The 12,271-nt window shown below is 45.8% G+C and overlaps 1 long non-coding RNA gene across 1 annotated transcript in view; it reads right to left on the bottom strand.

Annotated features, from left to right (window-relative positions):
* Positions 1-372: 372 nt before the first annotated feature.
* Positions 373-12,271, bottom strand: part of LOC110303001 — a 26,625-nt gene continuing 14,726 nt past the window's right edge. Inside the window, exons 3-4 of the long non-coding RNA XR_002378888.1 lie at positions 11,046-11,145; positions 373-1,960 (exon numbers count right to left, since the gene is read on the bottom strand). This is a non-coding gene — a long non-coding RNA (uncharacterized LOC110303001). The remainder of the gene's footprint in view (positions 1,961-11,045; positions 11,146-12,271) is intronic.

Genomic DNA, 12,271 nt, shown 5'->3' with positions numbered 1-12,271 from the left:
GGAGATTTCCCTGTGTCCTTGGCAGAATGGAGAAATGAAGGTGGAAGCCTGGGTAGTTAGAGTTTGGAGTGAGTGTGGGTGAGCATCCTTTCCCAGATTGCCTATGAACCACCCAGGCCCAGTGTTATTCACTCACTAACTCCTCCTCCCCCTCCTCCTCCCCTCCTCCTCCCCTCCCCTCCCCTTCCTCCTCCTCCTCCTTCTCCTCCTCCTCCTCCCCCCTCTTCTGGTTTCTAAATAGTACACACTGTAGGGAACCCAGTCAGGCATGGTGGTACACACCTGTGATCCTAACACTGAGAACTAAGAAGCAGGAGGAGCCAGACTCCGAGGTCAACTTGGGCGAAAAGCAAGAAACAAAACAAACGAATGAAAATTTGAAAATCCTCCATCAGATAGTTGTTAGATAGAAGGTGTGGTGAGGCCGGGATCAGGGAGACAAATACTGTGCCTCATGCATGGGCTTTACTTGTTCCATCTGTCTAATGGCCTTCTTTTTTTTTTCCTATGCCTTTTTATTTGTTTTTGTTTTGTGACACAGGGTTTTTCTGTGTAACTTTGCCTGTCCTAGAACTAGCTCTGATACCAGGCTGTCCTTAAACTCACCTGCCTCTGCCTCCTGAGTACTGGGGCTAAAGGCGTGCACCACCACCCACTGCATTTTCTATGACATTTTTAAAAAAGATTTATTCATTTTATTTTATGTGTATAAGTGTTTTGCCTTCATGTGTGCATGCACACCACACTAGGGCCTGGTGCCTGACAAGGTCAGGAGAGGGTGCTGAGTTCCCCTGGAACTAGAGTTATGGGTGATTATGAGCTACCATGTGGGTGCTGGTAACTGAAGCCTGGTCCTCTTCAAGAGCAACAAGTGCTTGTAACTGCTGAACTGCCTCTCCAGCCCCTATCCATGGCATTTAACCTTCAGAGCACTCTGCCTTTCATGCAAAGCTGTGCTCCATGTCATGTCCTCTAGAGCTCTTGAGATGGAGAAAGGACTCATATAGTCCAGACAGTACATGAGCCAGGGGGCAGTCTGGCCTGCTAGAGGCTTAAGCCTTGTAGAGGGCATTGGAGGAACACCATGATTACAGCCCTGTTTACAGAGACGGAGCTCACCAGAGGAGACCAAAGCAGGATAGAGAAATCTGAGCTGCCAAGAATTTCCTGGCAAAGGTTATGGTCCCGTTCTTAGATATTTTTAATGCATCTTTAAAGATGTATTGATTTTATGTGCACTGTTGTTTTGTCTGCATGTCTGTGTGAGGGTGTCAGATCCTGAAAGGTCGGATCCTGGAGTTATACACAGTCGTGAGCTGCAATGTGGGTGCTGGGAACTGAACCAGGTCTACTGGAAGAGCATCAAGTGCTCTTGACCCATCTCCCCAGGCCCCTATACTTAGATCTTTATATGAAATGAGACAGAACCCAAGTCACAGCAAGGTTGGGGCTAGTAGAGGCTGTGTACAAAGTAGATGTGTCTTAGAAAACATGTGAAATGCAGAAAAACTGCATTGACTGGGAAATGGCATTTGGGGTGAAGAAAGGGATCCACCCTCTGGAGCACGGAATTCCTCCCCCATCCCCAGAATGTAATGCTCAGTGTGGGTAAGCACTTCTAGAAGGGCAAAGGGAAGCCACACGGTGTGGTGAACCAGGAATCGAAGTGCAAGAACTCTGGAGAGACAATGGCAATACCTCTGTAGTCTGGGAAATCACCTGGGGTGTGAGAAGTGTCCTCACTTATCCAGAGAACAATCCCGAGGGAGAGGACCCGCATGAAGATGGTTGAGAACATTGCTGGGCATGTGCACTGAAGTTGCAGCAAAGCTGATGGTCCTCTGAGCTAAGGAAGAACCCCAGGCCTGGCACATGTCAAATCCTTTTGGGAATAGTTGAGAGTGGGGAAGGGTAGGCCTGGTGGCTTCTCTCACCTTGATGTCCTTGAAGTCCCTGTAAGCTGGTGAAGAAGGGACTTCAGTCAGTCATTGCATAATAGTTGAGAGATGGTCAGCTAACTGATCTCACTTATGAAATCTCATTTTTATATCTACCCAACTCTGTTGTTTTCTGTTCTTATATCAGTCTGGGAGATTGATACAGACTGGGAACAGTTACAGTCGTGGTGTGTCAATGAACTTGCCGCGTGATCCTCTGATACATCCCACCTTACAAAAAGTTAGAGGCCAAGCCACGGATCTGCAAAGTGTTTATGGAACCTTGGGGGTCCCATGGATTCTCTCTCTCTCTCTCTCTCTCTCTCTCTCTCTCTCTCTCTCTCTCTCTCTCTCTCTCTCTCTCTCTCTCTCTCTCTCTCTCTCTCTCTCTCTCTCTCTCCCACTTGTTTGAGCTGATCATAGATTAGTCCAGCCTCAGCATCTTAGAAATCTCTGTCTGTCACTTTCCCTAGCTCAGCTCATCTCTGGCAGTTCCCCTGCTGCCATGACTGTCTTGAGGCCACTGTTTTTTGTTTGTTTGTTTGTTTGTTTTGTTTTATTCTTTTGTTTTTGTTTTGTTCTTGTTTTGTTTTGTTTTTCGAGACAGGGTTTCTCTGTATAGCCCTGGCTGTCCTGGAACTCACTCTGTAGATCAGGCTGGCCTCAAACTCAGAAATCCACCAACTTCTGCCTCCTGAGTGCTGGAATTAAAGGCATGAGCTACCACGCCCTGCTGAGGCCACTGTTTTTTTTTTTGTTCGTTTGTTTAGTTGGTTGGTTTTGGTTTTGGTTTTGGTTTTTCCAGACAGGGTTTTTCTGTATAGCCTTGGCTGTCCTGGAACTCATTCTGTAGACCAGGCTGACCTCGAACTCAGAAATCTGCCTGTCTCTGTCTCCCAAATGCTGGGATTAAAGGTGTGCACCACCACTGCCCAGCTGAGGCCACTGTTATACTCAGGCCCCAATGAAGACATAGTCTCCCATTGCTGGAAGTTGAACCCAGGGCTTCCAGAATGCTAGGAATTCTCTACCACATTTTCAGCTCCAGGAAGATACACTGTAACAACACCCAGCTTCCTGATTATCCAGGCCTTTCTCGACTGAAACGCGTTGTGGGCTAACCTCGCGTTGTTGCCCCTCTAAGGCATTGTTCTCACTATTGTTTCCAATCTAACCCAGAGGACTCTTTCAATGATACAAGTTCTTGGTCACCTCATCCACGTCACCAGTGACAAGATGGCATGCTGATGTGCCTTTCATCATGAGTATTCAGTGCAGCATTTACGAAACGTTTCCAAGACATCCCTCCCCTAAGGTTAGGGAAGGGAGAAAAGGGACAGCTATAACTTTAACAGCTTGGAGAATACTAGTAATCCAAGGCCCACCACATTGAACAACCTGGCCAAAGATGAGGGGCTGTTCTGGGACCTCTGATGACTTCTTCCTTACTCCCAAACACTCTCAATGGCCTTGCTTAGGATCACTCCTGTGCACTGATCCATGTCTTCTCTGATGCTCTGTGTGATTTTGAAGATGTTGTCCAAAGCTCTGAGATCTGAGAGGTACAGAGGACCCGTACCACCTAGAGCGCTTGGGCTGAGAATGCTGTCCCACCAGCCATCTCTTCTGACGTAGATACTTCCATCCTGGGATGCACATTCCTCAGAGCCTCTGCTCTTCTGGTTCCATGTTTTCTTTTCCTTCAATGTCTTTAAAATGCCTTAGGCGTTCTATAGCTTGCCCGTGTGAGCTGTTTAGAATTCAGTGCCTTGGGGCTGCTGATAGTAGAAATACACCCCTCTCTATGACGAACCTGGCTTGGTATCAGACTCTGCTTCGTGCCGATGTTGTCTGAGTCCTCTGCCCTCTGACCTGATCACACCTTGCTAAGTCACCTCAGTTTTCCGGTGAGGAAATGGGCTAACCTGTGGTCCCAGAGCCAACTTCCTCAACCTTCTGCAAGTTCCTCTCATGCTGGCTCTGTCTGGATTGTTTCTTTATGCGAGTGTGTGTTGTGTTAAATGTTTAATCTCAGTCATGGATTTGTACCTCCGCGCCCCCCCCCCCATTGATAATTCAGTTCCCAGATAAAAGACACACAAGTTTTGTGTTTATAATAAGCCTTTAAAGCACTAGAAGTGGGCAGATATCTACCCTCTATGCTATTCTGTCCACTTCCCAGTCGATAACCTGAAAGTATGACTTATCATGTTCCATCTGGGCCACTCTTAACTCCAATTGGCCAGCCCTCATGGCCATGTTTTCATGACTCACCTACCCCATGGCATCTTCTCTTCTCCCCACTTTCTTCCTCTCCCTCTCTTCTCCCCTCAAGGTCCTGCCTCAGACCCCAAGCCTGGGAACCGAAACCCCACCTATCTCTCTTCTGCCCAGCTATAGGCTGATGGCATCTTTATTCAACCAATAGTTTCAAATTAAGGAACAAGATGACATAGCATTGTTTTGTGTACGAGATAATTCTCTCATCCCTGGGACAGCCAGGCTTTGGGGGCCAGTATTTAGCATTACAACACATAACAGACCAAACCTCAACAAGTGTGACCTGCATTTGCCCGCTGCAGGTGCAACTTCCCATCACAGCATCTTGAGATTAGAAAGGATAGGCCACCAGCTGATCTCCTCAGCATCACTACTTAGGCTTCCCTGCTGACTGACAGGGAAGAACTGAGCTGTTTGTCAGCTCACTGCCTTCCTCAATCCTCCACTCCACCTGCAGCCCTCCAGGCCTGGGGTGGATCACTGTACTTTGGGATGAGGAAGGGTGTCTCACTCTATTTCAACCTGATGGCATGTTCTACCTCGTTTTGGTCAGCATGATTTTCCATGATTTCCCCCATCCCAGGATGGTACATTTCACGTATAAAGGAAAGTGGCTCAAGGCCCTATTGATGTGACCTTTTCTTTTGATGAGCGTTATCTCTGGGTGGAGACAGTTTTCCATTTCTTCTTTTCCTGTTTTACTATTCTTGTTATTTAAAAGTGGTGTAATATTGCATCTGATAGCAAGGGTTATGGGCTTAGTTTGAGTGCTTGTTTTCTCACTTACAAGCTATGACTTCAAGCAACTTACGTCTGTGTGCCTCGGTGACCCCATCTGAAAAATGGGCATGAAGAAAGCAGTACATACCTCATAAGTTATTGTAAATATGAAATGACCATATAAGTACCTCAGTATGTCTATTAATGCCTTCTATTATTTAAACAAACAAACAAAAACAACACAAAGGCCAGTGAGACAGTATAGTGGGTAAAGGCACCTGTCACCAAGCCTGAACTGAGTTCAATCCCCAAGATTCACATGATGGAAGGAGGGCACTGACTTTCTCAAGTTGTGGTCTCACCGTCACACATGGAGGCAAGTATGTACCACTTCTAAATATACATGCACACAAAAGAAGTAAGTAAGAATATAATTAAGTCAACCGCTTGTCTCCTTCCCTCTAGGCTCAATCAGCTGCCTCGAGAAGAGGCTTGAGTGGCCATGCCCACTTCCCTGTGGCAGTCTAGACCTGGTCCTAAGACCAAATGGTGAACCCTCTTGATTGGTAATGAAGCACTTGGGTTGGCTTCCTTTCCTCAGGGCATCTTCTAATTTCTCTGTGAGCCAAGCAACCTACAAGATTTCAGCACAGTTAAAGCTGTGTGACTTTGGGGAGGTGTTCCACCACTCGGAGATGTTTTCTGCAGGGTGAATAACACGACTACTTGATTCCCACTGTCATTGTGTTGTATTAGTCAGGGTTCTCTAGAGTCACAACTTATGGGTCGTCTCTCTATAGTAAGGGAATTTGTTGATGACTTGCAGTCTGTAGTCCAACTCCCCAACNATGGTCAGCAGCAGATGAGAATGGAGGTCCAAGGATCTAGCAGTTGCTCAGCCCCACAAGGCAAGCAGGCAAAGAAAACAGAGCATAAATCTTCCTTCTTCTAATGTCCTTATGTAGGTCTCCAGCAGAAGGTGTGGCCCAGATTAAAGCTGTGTGCCACCATGCCTGGATCTGGGACTTGCTTTGTCCCAGGCTGACCTTGAACTCAGAGATCTCCCTGTCTTAATCTTCTGGGATTCATAGCTACTATACCTCAAGATCTCCATGCCAAGATCTAGGTCAGAAACTTGTATCTCCCAGCCTCCAGATTAGGATCACAAGTTAGCCTTCCAATTCTGGAGTATAGTTCATTCCAGATAGAGTCAAGTTGACAACCAGGAATAGCCACTACACCTGTGGATGACTACATGAAAGCCAGAGGCCAGTAACGTCCACATTAACAGTGACTCACATTACGATAACCAATATCCCAAATTGTGTTTGAGTTTTAAAAACCTTCTGCTTTTCTCATTTTGTGGATGAAAACGCTGATGTGCATTAGGGACAAGTAACTTATCTCATGACAAGGAAGGACAGCGCAGTGTCCTAGGTCACCCCGACACCAGTCGGTGCTCTCCTGCCTCCGGAGAAGTGCTTCATACACCTAAGACCTCCCAGAAGTCAGAATAAGGCTGATACTGAAAACACATGTTCCAGGTACCATTTAAAGATGTTTCCTTCTCTTTACCACCAGAACACTCTGGGCTTGGTTCTAGCCCCAGTTTTAATTTATAGACAAAGAAAGCCAAGGCGCAGATGACAAAGAACTCATTTGGAAGCCCAGCTCTTCCCAGTGGCAGGGATGAGATTCAATTACCATACAATGTTTACTTTGTTCCTGACCCTTGGTTATCAGCACTTTCATGGTAGAGTGAAGATTCTGAGAATCAGAGTTTCTGGAAGTAACAGGCCAAAACGCCCACCCACTGACTGCCCAAGCCCTGAGCAGGTTCCTAATGCCAGCATTCACCACAAGTTCCACACAGATAGCAAACTGAGGGAAGCATATTGAAAGTCTGCAAGCATTGCATGTCTCTCTGATGACATGATCCAGGAGAAGTGTCCTCATGGTGCTGCTGCAAACCTCCCCACCTGTTCTTTGGGGATGGTTAAGGTTACTTATTTTTCTGATCGTCATTGACATCATTATAAAATAGTGGTGCCGCTGAGACGCTCCTGTTAACAAAGGGCAGCCTGTGCCTGAACGGTTCACTCAGAGCTCTAGACATTCATTGATCAGTGCAGAAGCAAGACTGAGAAGTCATGCCTTTCCATGCTTACTGTCTAATCCTCTAATTCTACAGCCCAGCTTTCCCATAAATCAGAGAAGCACTCTATCTATCTATCTATCTATCTATCTATCTATCTATCTATCTATCTATCATCTATCTATCTCTAGATGTGTATTTCCACTGTTTATTTCTTTTTTTAAAACCCCTTTTTTTTTAATTTTATGTGTGTGGGTGCTTTGTCTGTACACCACTGGTGTGCTGGGTGCCTGCAGAGTTCCAAGCAGTTGTTAGCTGTCACGTGAATGCTGGGAAATGAACATCAAGTGCTCTGTGCTCTTAAAGGTTTAGCCATCTCTCCAGCAACCCCTGCTTTCTTGAGGCTGGAGGAGGAGGAAGTAGCTAAAAGAGGCTAGAAGGCCAGGGAGCACCAGGTTCCTCTTTCTGGATCAGGATGCCAAGTTGCTTAGCAACACAGCAGGAATTGTCAAGGAGGCTCCAGGCAGTACTCTATTTTTTTTTTTTTTCATACTGCAGCATAAAGTGATCTGGGAGGTATAGGATGGGAAGGTAAATGGAGAAAGTGTAGAAGGGTCTCAGGATGGGGTGGTAAGTAAGAGCTGGGATGCACACGCATCCTTAATTATTTTCCCAACCCACTTCCAACTAGTTCCATGTGGTTCTCTCTCTTTGGCATAGCCCCTATCCTATATAGGATCTGTCATGTCATCTGTACAATGGCCACATCTGTGGTGGGCACTTGAGGACTAGAGCCAGGGTCACCTTGTGTGACCTACAATGTATAAAGCATATCTACTTACATGATTTCATCTAACATTTGCAACAATACATTTTTATTATGTTGCATTGTATTTTACTTAGCAGATGTAGGTGTCCATGTGTTCATATGTGAGTTTACATGTGTGGGTGCAGTCACATATGCACTCCACAACATATGGTGGTCAGAGGACAACCTCTGGTGTCAGTCCTTACCTTCTACCCTATTGAATATGGGTCTTTCTGAAGTGGAAGTTTCTGGATTCTTTAGAAACTCAGCTCTGTCATATGATGTTGTTCTGGGGCAGACAGAGGGAAGGATGTTTTGCTGAAGCAGACATGTGAGAGGGTGTGTGGTGTTCAGAAAAGATAAAAATCTGATTCTACAGACAATGGGAGGGGGCTCTAGCATTGGTGTCCCTTGCTCTGTTTCGCTAGTCTTCTCTGAGGACACTCTTGCATTGATTTGCCTTATGTCTCACTGCTGATCTTTGGTTGTCGTGATTTCATAGAGAGTAACTTGCCAAAGAATTCTAATATTCTGGTGGCTTCTTGATGCCTCCTCCGACTCAAGCCGATTGGTGGAGCCTTGTGCTTTCTTCCTGATGGAACTGCCATCGTTGATTCAGGAGTGGTAATTGATTAACTGAGTGGACTGGACTACAGCTGCTGATTCATGCTAATGTTTTTCTAGAGGACTGGACTGCTGACAACAGAGATTGGAATAGCCCTGAGGAACTATTTCCAAACATGTTCATGATCCCAGTTTCCTATTAACCTTCCTTTTCTACTACCTCTAGTAGGTAGTGGGGTAGAAGGTGGGGTGAGGTTGAAGTATTTAAGAACTCTTATTAAAGCCTTTAAACCCAGCACTTGGGAGGCAGAGGCTAGGTGGATTTCTGAGTTTGAGGCCAGCCTGGTCTACAAAGTGAGTGCCAGGACAGCCAGGGCTATACAGAGAAACCCTGTCTCCAAAAACAAACAAACAAACAAAGTAGGTGTGAAAAATCAAAGCAAACTTCTTTCTCTTTTGTTTTTAAAGATGTACTTACTTTATGTGTATGAGTGTTTTGTTTGCATGTATGTATACACACCATGCATGTCCTTAGTACCCATGGAGATCTGAAGAGGGCATCAGAGTCCCTGGAACTGGATTTATGAGTAGTTATGAAGCACGGTATGGAACCTGGGATCCGAACCCAGGTCTTCTGCAAGAGCAGCAAGTGCTCTTAACCACTGAGCCACCTCTGCAACCTCAGGCAGAGTTCCTTCTCTCGGATTCCTTCAGTTAGCTGGCCCCCAAGCTTCCAGGGATTAAACTGTTTCACTTCCCCTCTCACTGTAGGAGCACTGAGATGATAGACACACACCTACTACTGTGTTCAGCTTTTCTTGTGTTCGGTGGCTCTGACCTTAAGTTTTAACACTCACACAGCAAGCACCCTGCTCACTAAGCCGTCTTCCTAGTTCCACAGCAACCCTTTTTACACAGGGCATGGGGAGGTGACTCAGTGGGTAAGGTGCTTGCTGCATAGGGAGAGGACCTGAGTTTGACCCCCAGCACCCATGTAAAAACAAAACAAAACAAGCATGGCACACCCCTTAACCCCAGTGGTGACAGTCTCCTGGGAGCTGATAGTCTAGCCAAAATGCCAAGCTCTGTCTGTGGTGGTGGGAGAACTTGTCTAGAAAGAAAAAAGAAACAAAGAAACAAAAGGAAAAAAGAAGCAAAGAAAGAAACAAAGAAACAAAGGGAAAAATAAAGAAACAAGAGAGAAACAAGGAATGAAGGAGTGAAAGAGAGCCAGGGAGATTGACACAGGAAAACATCCCACTGTCAACCTCTGTCCTCCACATGCACATACATGAGCAAGCATGCCTGCAGACACATGTAAACATGTATGCACCACAGACAAAAAAACTGGAGGGATCACATCTGTACTGATCATGTAGATTTTTTCCTTATTGGTATCTCCCCCCATTCTTTTTTTTTTTTTTTAGTTTTTTGAGACAGGGTTTCTCTGTGTATTCCTGGCTGTCCTGGAACTAACTCACTCTGTAGATCAGGCTGGCCTCAAATTCAGAGATCCGCCTGTCTCTGCCTCCCAAGTGCTGATTAAAGGTGTGCGCCACCACTGCCCAGCCCCCCCCCAATTCAAAGTGAGCACAGCAACTACTTACATAGCACTTACATTGTACCAGGTATTATAAGCCACCTAGAGAAGATCTAGAGCATAGGAAAGAGCGTGCATGGATTCTATGCAAACACCATTTTACATAAGGGACTCAAGTATCTGTTATGGGAGGGAGGGCATCCTCAAATACATTCTCTCAACACTAAACAGTGTTTCTTTTTCTCTATATAACAGCTTAAGTGTGGGGGTGCCCCAAGGTCTTACAGCTAAGAAGTAGCAGAGCTCAGATTTCCTGCAAACCTTGGGTTGTTTTTACCACTCTGTATAGCGTGAATATTCATTTAGGCAATAGTATGAGGTATGAACACCACGTTTAGGATCAAAATTCACCTCTCTTCAATGCGGATCATAAAGTAGGCCATGGCCCAGTTCTTTAGTGCCAGAATTTAGGAGGCAGAGGCAGGAGGGCTTCTATGAATTTGAGACCAGCCTGCTCTACATAGAAAGTTTGGTTAGCTGGGGTTACATAATGAGACACGGTCTTTAAAAAGCAGGTGAGTCTTTTGGGTGGGACTCGGCTCTCCATCCCTTCCTTCTCAAGCCACTTGGTGGGATTCCTGGAGTGAGGAGACCCAAGCAAGGATGAGCCTGTCACTCAAAGGCCCAGACTCAGCAATGTTGCTATGCTGGTCCAGGCTGACAGGAGTCCCTACACAGCAGTAACTGAAGCAACTCTCCTGCCCACACTCCAGAGAGTCATACAGGTCCCATTGGGCTTCAGGCTTGGCAGCAAGAAGTAAACACATGTTACCCAGGTCACAGGAAAGCTCACTGGAGATGCAGTCTCCACGGTCCCCACTGCCTCAAGGGCCAGCAACGTTGATGGGAGCATTCTGGGACACCATCCTGAGCTCTGTCTCTGTCCCTTAGGCCCTTGTCAATACTTATTAATAGCTCGACTACTACAGCCATGGTTATCATTTCAACAACATCCACATTCCCATTACAGGCATTTGATTGACACGAGAATTATGAGAGTCTTGCTTCTGCTGAATGGATTTAAAATAAAACCAAACAAACCTGAAATCCACAGGTGCCGAGTAACTGTCTGGGATCAGCGGCTGGAGATTCAGCCCCTTGTCTTGTTCCTCGTCTTGCTCAGGACAGGACATTGTGCCGCCTTTAAATGTCATGGGAGACAAAGGAACCACAAGGACATCCATCAGGCCTCTCTTACATTGCCAGTTTTACATCTCCAGGATCATACCATCTCACATGATTCGGCTGGTACTCAGCCCAAAATGAGAAGCTTAAGTGACTATGCCAATTAGGATTTCATCAACTTCTAAAACACAACCCGACATGGTATATTCCTCACAAATGTACACAAAACTGAATATTCAAATTTAAAAGACAAATAAGAAGGCAGCTGTTGACATAGGAGAAACATTGCCCAAGTTACGGCTAACGTGCTGAGTGTGGTACCACATGGCTTTCCCCTCAGCACTTAGGAGGCCAAGGTAGGAGAATATGAGTTTGAGGTTAGCCTGGGCTACAAAGCAAATTCTAAGCTATCTTGGAGCACAAAACAAGACTGTCTGAAACAAACAAACAAACAAACAAACAAATGAGGCTAGAACAACAGCTCAGTGGTTAAGAGCACATGTTGCTGTTGCCAAGGACCCTGGTTCAGTTCCCAGCTTCCTCGAGACCACAGCACAGCCATCTTTAACTCCAGTTCTGAAGGGAGCTAACGCCCCTTCTGGTCTCCTCAAGCGCGGTGTGAACACGATGCCCACACATGTAGGCAGCCAAACATGCACACACAGTTAAATAAATGAGTTTTTTCTTTTGTTTGTTTTATCTTTTTGAAACAGGGTTAGCCCTGGCTGTCCTGGAACTCTCTCTGTAGCCCAGGCTGGCCTTGAACTCAGAAAGCCGCCTGCCTCTGCCTCCTGAGTGCTGAGATTACAAATGTGCAGCACCACGGTCCTGTCTGCTTTTTGTTCCATTTCCTTTCGGTTCTTGTTTTGTTGTTTTTTAATTAATATTTTCAATGTCTCATTTAAAAACAAAACAAAAAAATATAAACACAAGATGTTTGGAGTGAAGAAAGGTATTTGTATGTCTTTGTCTTTCTCCATGTTCTCGCTGCTACAACTGAGCACTGTACAGTCAACGCATTAAGACAAGAAAAGGCCTGGAGAGATGGCTTGGCCATTAGGAGCATGCATTGCTCTTTTTCATGGTGAACTAAACATGTGTGTGTGTGTGTGTGTGTGTGTGTGTGTGTGTGTGTGTGTGTG

The sequence above is a fragment of the Mus caroli genome, chromosome 1 (genome assembly GCF_900094665.2).
Source record: "Mus caroli chromosome 1, CAROLI_EIJ_v1.1, whole genome shotgun sequence".
NCBI classification, from domain to species: domain Eukaryota; kingdom Metazoa; phylum Chordata; class Mammalia; order Rodentia; family Muridae; genus Mus; species Mus caroli.
Note: the sequence above shows the minus strand (reverse complement) of the source record. Positions and strands in the feature narration are given on the sequence as shown.